Source organism: Suricata suricatta, chromosome 17, assembly GCF_006229205.1.
Source record: "Suricata suricatta isolate VVHF042 chromosome 17, meerkat_22Aug2017_6uvM2_HiC, whole genome shotgun sequence".
Classification (NCBI taxonomy): Eukaryota; Metazoa; Chordata; class Mammalia; order Carnivora; family Herpestidae; genus Suricata; species Suricata suricatta.
Genome location: NC_043716.1, coordinates 33,473,328 through 33,482,454, shown reverse-complemented (window position 1 = coordinate 33,482,454; position 9,127 = coordinate 33,473,328). Strand labels below are relative to the sequence as shown.

General features: G+C 48.9%; 1 long non-coding RNA gene and 1 pseudogene across 1 annotated transcript; both read left to right on the top strand.

Moving 5' to 3' along the window:
- Positions 1–972: 972 nt before the first annotated feature.
- LOC115281412 lies at positions 973–4,093 on the top strand. The gene is made up of 2 exons (XR_003904293.1): positions 973–1,136; positions 3,970–4,093. It is a non-coding gene; the product is annotated as an uncharacterized LOC115281412 (long non-coding RNA).
- Positions 4,094–5,232: 1,139 nt separating this feature from the next.
- Positions 5,233–5,683, top strand: LOC115281597 (annotated as a pseudogene).
- Positions 5,684–9,127: the final 3,444 nt, after the last annotated feature.

Here is a 9,127-nt window from a genome sequence, read left to right as displayed (position 1 = left end):
TCGCCACAAAATACAAAGCAGCTATTTTCTTTTTACAAGGACACCTACAAAGAAAAGATTCACTTGCTAGAGTATTTGCCATTGGCAGGAGAGGAGATACAGAATGGCAAAGGGGAATATGGGTAAAAGAGAATAAACTATCACAAACAAAAGAGGGGACTTGGTGGACTAGAGATAATAAAACAACAATGAACTAGGCATGTGATTAACCCCAATTTCTGCACAGGAAGCTGAACCGGTATGGAGTACAGGGACATGAAAGCAAAGGAGGGAGGAAGGGGGACAGGAGGAAAGCAAGCTGATCCAGGAAGGGAGCAAGTGGGTGAGAGCAGGAGGTACCCAAAGCACCCCTACCCCCGCCAGGGGGCCCCCAGCCCAGATGGGGAAATGGTTGTCTCAGGGGACCTCTCAGAACCTTCTTCACATTTCTCTGAAAACGGAAGACATGTGAAGAGATTGTACACGGTCCTCATTTCCCAAAACAATTCCAGAATTTTAAGGCCACTAAGCTTGACACCTTTGATTTTGGAATGAATTCAAGTCCCAAGACCCAAATCAAGCCCCGACTTTGCATCCAGCCAGGCGTGAATCATCCAACAGATGGTGGGTGTACATTTAGGAATGAGCCCAGTGAGCCCTGGGAGCTAGAGAGGCTCCCAGGACGAGCCCTGCCAAGCAAAGCCTCTTCTGCGAGGGGCTGAGGGACCAGGGGCCGTGTGGGTCCCACCCTTTCAGGCTACAGGGAGTTGTGGCTCTGCACATTCAGGTAGGGAGAGGCGGGCCATTCGTCTCTCAGGGCATTGCCCAACATCTCTGTTTGCTTCTCACGGCCAACCTTCCCAAGGCAAGAGGCTTTCATTGGATAGTCCGGGCACCATCCAATATGGAGACGCTTGATTGGGTGGCTTCAACTGGCTCGGCCATTGTTAGCTCATCTGGGGCGAACTGGTTCTCTTGAAGTGCGGGGCTACTTTCTCCGCATGGCTGGGTGGCAGCAAGGCTTTGCACTTGCCCAAGAGACACGTAATAGAGACCGTGGGTCTTAATTTCATAAGCATCACTGCATTCGTTGTCCTGTGCAACATGCTGGGACACCACATAACTGATGTTGCACAGGCCACTCATCTGGAGGTCCGGTTAGTACAGCTGACCCTTAAATAACACCCATAGGACGTGTAGATTCACTGATATGTGGGCGCTTTTACGGTACAGTGCCGGAAATGTGTTTTATCTTCCTTATGATTCTCTTTAGCACTGTGTTCTTTCTAGGTGGCTTTATTGTTGAGAACACAGTATGCAATACATAAAACATACAAAATATGTGTTCATCATCTGTTTAAGTTATCGGTTAGGCTTCCAGTCAAGAGTAGGTTATTAGTAGTTAAGTTTTGGAGGAGTCAAAAGTTACATGCAGGGGAGCCTGGGTGGCTCAGTTGGTTAAGCCCCGACTTCAGCTCAAGTCATGATCTCACCGATCTGGCAGTTCATGGGTTCGAGCCTCGCATCGGGCTCTGTGCTGACAGCTCAGAGCCTGGAGCCTGCTTCAGATTCTGTGTCTCCCTTTCTCTCTGACCCTCCCCCGCTCATGCTCTGTTTCTCTCTGTCTCAATAATAAAACATTTTTTAAAAATTAAAAAAAAGTTATATGCAGATTTTTTGACCATACGGGAGGGAGCTAGCACTCCTAAGCTCCACATTATTCAATGGGCAACTGTACAAGGTCAATGTAAGCCCCTTGCTCCAGGGCTCTGCCCCACCAAGATGGACACATGCCATCACGTCCTGCCTTTGGTGTAATCCTCAGAGGGGAAGGTTCGCAAGTTCCTCCTGGTCCATGCTTGGGGGCAGAGTTAGTGGCCAGGACCTTCTAATATGATCCCTTCTAGACTGAACCAGACTGTTCCATCCAATGTTTGTTAGTAAAAGTTCAGGCTTTATGGATTCCCACCCATGCCCTCTAAACCCCCACAGGAAGAATAAGATCCAGACATCAGTGATGGTGACAAGTTTGCCCAACAATGTCCAGAATAACTTGGCAACCAGTGACCTGACTGGATCTCTCTGGGGGGTACAAGCATGGAAACCAAAAGCAGACCATCCTTGGACTTGAGGCTTTTCAACCCTACCAACTGGGTCTTCTCCAGGGCAAAAGACCTCCAGAACCGTATCAAATAACAATGAAAATGTCTCCTTTCAATATGGCCTTGCTTGTGGTTTTTCAACAGATGAGATTTAAAATGTTTCAAAAGGAGCCTTCTGTTCTTATTTTGTGAATGTTAGAGGTTACTGTGGAGCCATCGGCTGTCCTTGAAAGCAACTTCTGTTGTTGCCCCACGCCAGTCTTGCATGCTCTGGCATTAATGAGTAACGTGGATTTTACTATTTCATAGAGAAAACTTGGGGGGAGAGGGTTACAACACTCCCCAGACAGCAAACTCTTCAGATTCCTTGTCGCCCATGTCTTCTTCCCAGCTCCTGGTCCGTGGGTCCTTGGAGCTCTTTTCTGACCTCCCCATGCAGCCCCTGGCATTGCTCAGCCCCATCCCCACCCCCTGCTTCCTTGGTCCTTGTTTGTTTATCTAATTTATTAAAGCTAGGTCTTCCTGCTGATCGATCTGGGGCAAGGCAAAGGCAGCCAGGATCCAGGACAAGCACCAGGGGTGGGGCGGGCACGGACCCAGGGCCCAGCCATGCAGGGCGAGGCCTGAGATGCCCTGAGCCCTCCCAGCCCATCTTGCTTTTGGCCCTTTCTGAGGTTCCTGTCCCACAAGGAGAGAAACTGGGGACAGAGAAGGCATCACCCAGCCCTCCTGATGCCTCCCTGGGATCCCTAACCTCTCCCATCGCACCCAATCACGTCCCTGACTCTTTTCCTGTCAGTCCTGACTCTTCCCAAGGACCTTCTTCCAGTGCTCTCCTTCCCTTTGTGGAACAGTTTGGCTTCTCTCTGGGATTCTAATCACAATCCTGCCTACTTCCCTTTCCAATACATTGCTCTGGAAACTCCCACTTAACGATGATCAGCGTTGAGACCCAGCCCTTCAGGCCTTCAGAGGGAAAGCCTCTGATTGGCCAGTATTTGTCACATGTCCACGGCTTGGACCAATCACTGTCTCCAGGAAGATGTACTGCTAAGTTAGGCCCAGCCTGAGGCACTTGCCCCTTTCTGCTGGCAGAAGTGGGAGGGGCCCAGTGATTAACAGCATCCCCCTGGTGAAGACCGGTGTTGGGTCTCTTTCCTCCAAAACAAAGAAGATGCTATTAGCAGGAGAAGGTTGATGAGCAAAAAAAGCTAATAGTTATCTAGACTTGGGGGTCCCCTTGGAAGTGGAAGTAGGCTATGGGAGAGGGGAGGAAGGGCTCCCCTTCTTACTTTGCGACAAAACAACCTTTTGGTTACTTTCATCACCCTATCACCCTCTCTGCTGGGTTTCTACCACTTGCAATCAAAAGAATCTATTCTGTCACAGAAGCATTGCAGGGGGGGAAATAGCATTTTTGCGCTTATTTTTAATATCTGCTTTGCTAGAACTCTTTTAAGAATTTTAAACTATTTTAAAGTTTATTTGTTTTGAAATTTGGCAGGGTCATTTTATCTTTTTAAATTTTTTAATTTTTATTTATTTTTGAAGGAAAGAGAGACAGAACATGAGCAGGGAATAGGCAGAGAGAGTGGGAGACACAGAATCCAAAATGGCCTCCAGGCTCTGAGCTGTCAGCGCAGAGCCCGACGCGGGGCTCGAGCCCGACGTGGGGCTCAAACTCACAAACCCACGAACCACAAGATCATAACCTGAGTCGAAGTCGGTCAGCTAACCAACTGAGCCCCCCAGGTGCCTCTGCAGGTTCATTCTTAACGTGACATGCATTTAAAGATGGGCTTTTGGTGGTTCCTCCTATCTTCTTTCTTCTGCATAAAACTTTTTAATTACTTATTACTAAAGACGACTTAACTTGGTGGTTTTTCAGGAAGTAGATGGAGCGTGACAGCCTGACAAGGGAAGTACCGGCCACCTGACAAATTTAGGTCCCTGCCATCCTGACAAACATGTCTCGCCCCAGTTCCCACAAGAAAACTTCTTGCTTCATCTGATGGCCTTGCTTCTCTGGTTTTATTTTAGCGTCAAGCACTTGTCTGAGCAAGCGTGCTTTTTCATGGGTGGCTAAAGACCCTTTATGAAGAGGTGCACCTCACAAGAGTTAATAACAGAAAGCACTCTGTCAAAACCCAAGACATGAATATAATTAAAATCACATTGTGTTCCCTGCTGGCTGCCACGCAGACGCTAAGAAAGTCTTATCTTCAATAGTACATTTAGGATACCCTGTCACAGAAAATTAGTTTAAAATGATAGCTCAGAAAAAGAAATATAAAAAGCTCTCGTGCCATTTATTATTAATGTGATTTATGTTAAGTCTCTCAGTGGAATGTGAAAATGTGCCGATAAATTAGCTCAAGAAATGGCATGAAATGAAATATTAATGAACTGCTCAAACAAGCGCCAATTATACTCCAGTAGAAGTTTATAATATTTCCATAAGTAATTTGCATTCCGTGTTCAGGTCATCCTATAGTCCAAAAAATAAAAAAGAAAAAAGAATCCTCATTAATTTATACCCAAATCTTTCTGAATTTCCAATTCACGAACCTAATCTTGGCTTCTGGTTTTTACTTTTTTATGTCTTTATTTTATTTTGAGAGACAAAGAGTGAGCAGGGGAGGGGCAGAGAAGAGGGACACAGAGTGTGAAGCAGGCTCCAGTGCCTAAATTTGAGAAGGCTGAAGGGCCAATGTAACCTCAGGGCGCCCTGTGGGACCAGCTAAGGCCTCTGCTACACCATTTGGCAGTTCACCTTCTTCATTGGCTTGCTGGTTTGCCCTCTTACTGTTTTCTGAGACCACTAGTTTTTGAGACCACTCCCCAGCTGATTTCCGGCATGTAAATCTCCACCTCGGAACCTGTTTCCAGGGACACAGACCAGACCTGTGATCGTTGAGGTAGGAAAGACTTTAGGAAGCACACTTCTAAAACCAGTTTGGAGCTGGAAGGTCAAGAGCCAATAGCCCCTGGCTCAGTGATATGGTGCAAACATTAAAACTTTCACTGGGGTGGCCCTGGGATGGGAAACCTTGAAAAGAAGGCACTGATAGAGGCCAATTCCCAGGCATTCCTGGAGTTGGAGGGAAATAGGAATGTAAGGACTGTGGAATCACATGGCTGGAGGCTATCAATGCTTAAAGAAAGGCAATGAAAGGCTGAGGACTTAATCATCAATTTAAGGCAAAGGTGTGAAAGTCTCCTTGGCAGCAAGAGAGACTCTTCTGCAGCTGGAGGGCAGAAAATGCTAACACTTAGGTCTGGTAATTCACTATAAGAATAATGGAGCAGCCACAGAGGAGACAAGATGGCGGCAATGGTTACCCTACTCACCCACCCCTTCAAGACTCGAAGCTTTCCTCAGTGATACCTGGGCCAAGGAGCCAGGGCTGACCCTTAACCCCTGGGGGCCTCACTCTAATTTTGTCCCCACTCACCCCCTACACCAAGGACACCATTGTGATCAACCAGGCCACCCCCTACCACTGCCCAGTGCCCCTCTGAAGTGATGGGAACATGCCCGACATGCCCAGCCACCCCAGGACCCGCAGGACCCAAGTTTGGAGAAGCTACAGAAACTGTGAGCACCTTCTATCAACAAGGAGGAGGCCTCCTCTGGGGCCCTCCAATAACAATGTGAAAACCAACCCCAGAGGAGAAAGAAGAATGGAGATCCAGAGATCAAATTCTCAACCAAAGACAAGTCTGCCCTGCCAAGGTCATGCCCCGGTAGACAAAGACTGGGACTCAGAGACTTGGTATGGAAACATCTGGGTCAGTGCACTCGAGCAGCTTGAACCCCCTGCACCTGCGGAAGTGCTCCTGGAAGTGCTCCTGGCAGTCCTCCTGGAAGTCCTTCAGCTCAGACCTCCCCATTAAGGGCTATGGCGCCCTCTAGCGTATAGATGGTGCAAGGGCTTCTGCTTTGCAGCATGGCCCTCAAGCCAAAGAACAGGAGTCAAGTCACAAAAAAACCCAGCCTGAGAAGGGGAGGCACAAGCCCATTCTGTACCCGGGAGGAGCTACCAGAATGCCGTGCCAACGTGTGCTGGCAGGAGTCCAGAGAGTAGATTTATTTATTTATTTATTTATTTAAGGGGAGGTGTGAGTGGGAGAGGGGCAGAGAGAGAGGGAGAAAAAGAATCCCAACCAAGCTCCAATCTGTCAGCGCCGAGCCCCATGGGGGGCTGGAACTCATGAACCATGAGCTGAAATCAAGAGTCAGACTCTTAACCGACTGAGCGCCCCCCAGGGGCCCCTGATTAGAGAAGATTTAATAATATGGGAGCACGCTGCCATGATACAGAATTTCGCCAGGATGGCTTTTGGGAGCTGGGACACCTTCAGCGGCGCAAAGCAAGTGAAGCAGAAAAGCCAGAACTATGGTGGCAGGTGGTAGAGGGAAGGCTCAAAAGGCTTAAAGGACCGGGCCTGCTAGGCTGGATTATCTCATAGAGGCCTGGCGACACCACCCCGCCCCCCGCTGGCTGTTCTCAGGGAGACCCCACGGGTGCGCTTAGCTTCTTGGAGAAGTTCATTGTTGGCTGTGTCCCTCACTGGCCAGGGCTGCGGGTAGGAGATCTTGCTGTAGAACAGGCTCGCTGAGAGCAGCAGGGGTAAGAGGAACCTTTAATAATGGAGACCGGGATGTCTGGGTGGCTCAGTCAGTTAAGCGTCTGACTTTAGCTCAGATCATGATCTGACAGTTCGTGGATTCGAGCCCCACATTGGACTCTGTGCTGACAGCTAGCTCAGAGCCTAGAGCCTGGAGCCTGTATTCGGATTCTGTGTCTCCCTCTCTCTCTGACCCTCCCCTACTCAAGCTCTTCCTCTTTGTCTCTCAAAAATAAACATTAAAAAAAATAATTTAAAAACATAGAGACCAAGTGGTAGCACTTAACTATTGCAAAGTGGGCACAGTTCTCATATGAGCAGCAAGGTCAGAGAAGCAGCCAGAGGTCCTGACTCTCAGAGAGCCATAGAAACGGTTAAGAGCACATGGTATTCCTAGAGGCAAGAGAGATGGACAGACAGAAAGCTTCACTCAGGGTGCCTGGTTGGCTCAGTTGGTTGGGCCTCTAACTCTCGATTTCGGCTCAGGTCATGAGCCCAGGGTCATAGGAAAGAGCTCCTCGTTGGGCTTTGCACTGAGCATGGAGCTTAAGATTCTCTCTCTCCCGGGGCGCCTGGGTGGCTCAGTTGGTTAAATGTCTGGTGTCGGCTCAGGTCATGATCTCACTTTCGTGGGTTCAAGCCCCGCGTCAGGCTCTGGGCTAACAGCTCCGAACCTGGAGCCCATCTTCAGATTCTGTATCTCCCTCTTTCTCTGATCCTCCCCTGCTCACACTGTCTCTCTCTCTCTTTCTCTCTCTCTCTCTCAAAAAATAAATGAAACATTAAAAAAAAAGATTTTCTCTCCCTTTTTCTGCCCCTCCCCTGCTTGGTCTTTCTCTCTCTCTTTCTGTCTCTCTGAAAAAAGAAAGGAAGACAGGAAGGAAGAGAAAGAGAGAAAGAAAGGAAGGAAGGAAGGAAGGAAGGAAGGTAGGAAGGAAGGAAGAAAAGAAAGAAAAGAAAAGAAAGAAGGAAAAGAGAAAAGGGCATTGCTTACCTTATTTAAAAATGATCGGCCACCCCAATAAAAAGTCACGGTCCCTTGCCATCTCTCAGCCTAAGGGAAGACCTAGGACCTACTGAATAGAGAAGGGCCTCGTATCACAAATGTATGGTACGAGGCTTCCACAGGAAGAACTTGGGCGATTACTTGAGGAATCACACACTGGAGAAAGGGGACTACACAGACATTCTGGAAACTGTTGGACACAAAGTGTAAGTGGACATTGTTACCCAAGGACCTGAAATGTCATTGTGGCCCCTTTCCAGAGGGAGGACATGAAGGTCAGGTAGTAAATGTAGTCCAAGCTCATGACCTGCGTAACAATGGGTCTACCAGGTCCACAGCCCCACCTAGCAGTCAATTTCCTGGCCTCTCAATGTATAATTGGGATAGACAGAGCTGAGAGTTGACAGAATCTCGCATTGGATCCTTGTCCTTTGGGGGAAGGGCCACGAGGATGAGGCAAGAGAAGGCGAAACTTCTAGAACTGCCTTCCACGCCAGCCAACCAATAATCCTGTCTCTTCCGGGACAATGGCAGCAATGAGTGCTGTCCTTAAAGGACGGCCTTGTCATTTCCCCCCCTTTCATCCCTTAGTCTGACTCTCTGCCATCCATCACCATGGGATCTGCGCTTCCTGCTTCGACCGCATCTATAACCACCTTGGGGTGGAGGGATTGGGCTCACAACCAGCTGGTGGGAGTTGAAAAAGACAACGTTTAGTTCACGGATCAGTTGGCTTGGCATGTGGGGGAAGCCACAAAGAGCTACCGCTGCCCTATAGCTCTCTGGAATCATAGGCAGGAGAAAACCCTCCCCCTTACCCACCTCCAGGTGCTACATCTGGTCAGTCGCTCTGCGCACAAAGAGAAATGGGCTGATGTAGCCATGTGCATGGATTTTGGGGGGAGTGGTAAATGGTCTGGCTTGTCAGCCAGCACCCTAGAAGGAGTAGCACATTCGAAGATTAGGAAAAAAGAGGTCTGGGGAAAGGTGTGTGGAGGGACCCATGGGAGGAGGCACTAGGTGTGAACATTTTCTATCACTTGCTAATGTGATCACTGAGAGCCGCATGGAGGCTGGGGCGAAGCCAACTCCTCTCGGGCCAGAGAGAAGGGATAAAGGGCAGAGGGAGGCGGAAACAGCAGATGCCTAGTCCAGTGACAGATTTGTTTGGGGAACAAGTCGCCAAGAAAAATGTCCCTAGATTCTTACTTCTAGGACGGAGCTGAGAGATCCTTGCGTCCAATCTCTCACCAAAAAGGTAATGAACCAGCCTTCGCTTGAACACTTTCAAACAGGACGTCATGACCTCTCCCGGGAACCTGATTCTCTTGAGGACGTTTGCTTTAAGTGGCCGTTAGGGGTTTTCCCTTCCTACCCTCCCAGGAGGTGCACCCCCCACCCTCCCGTA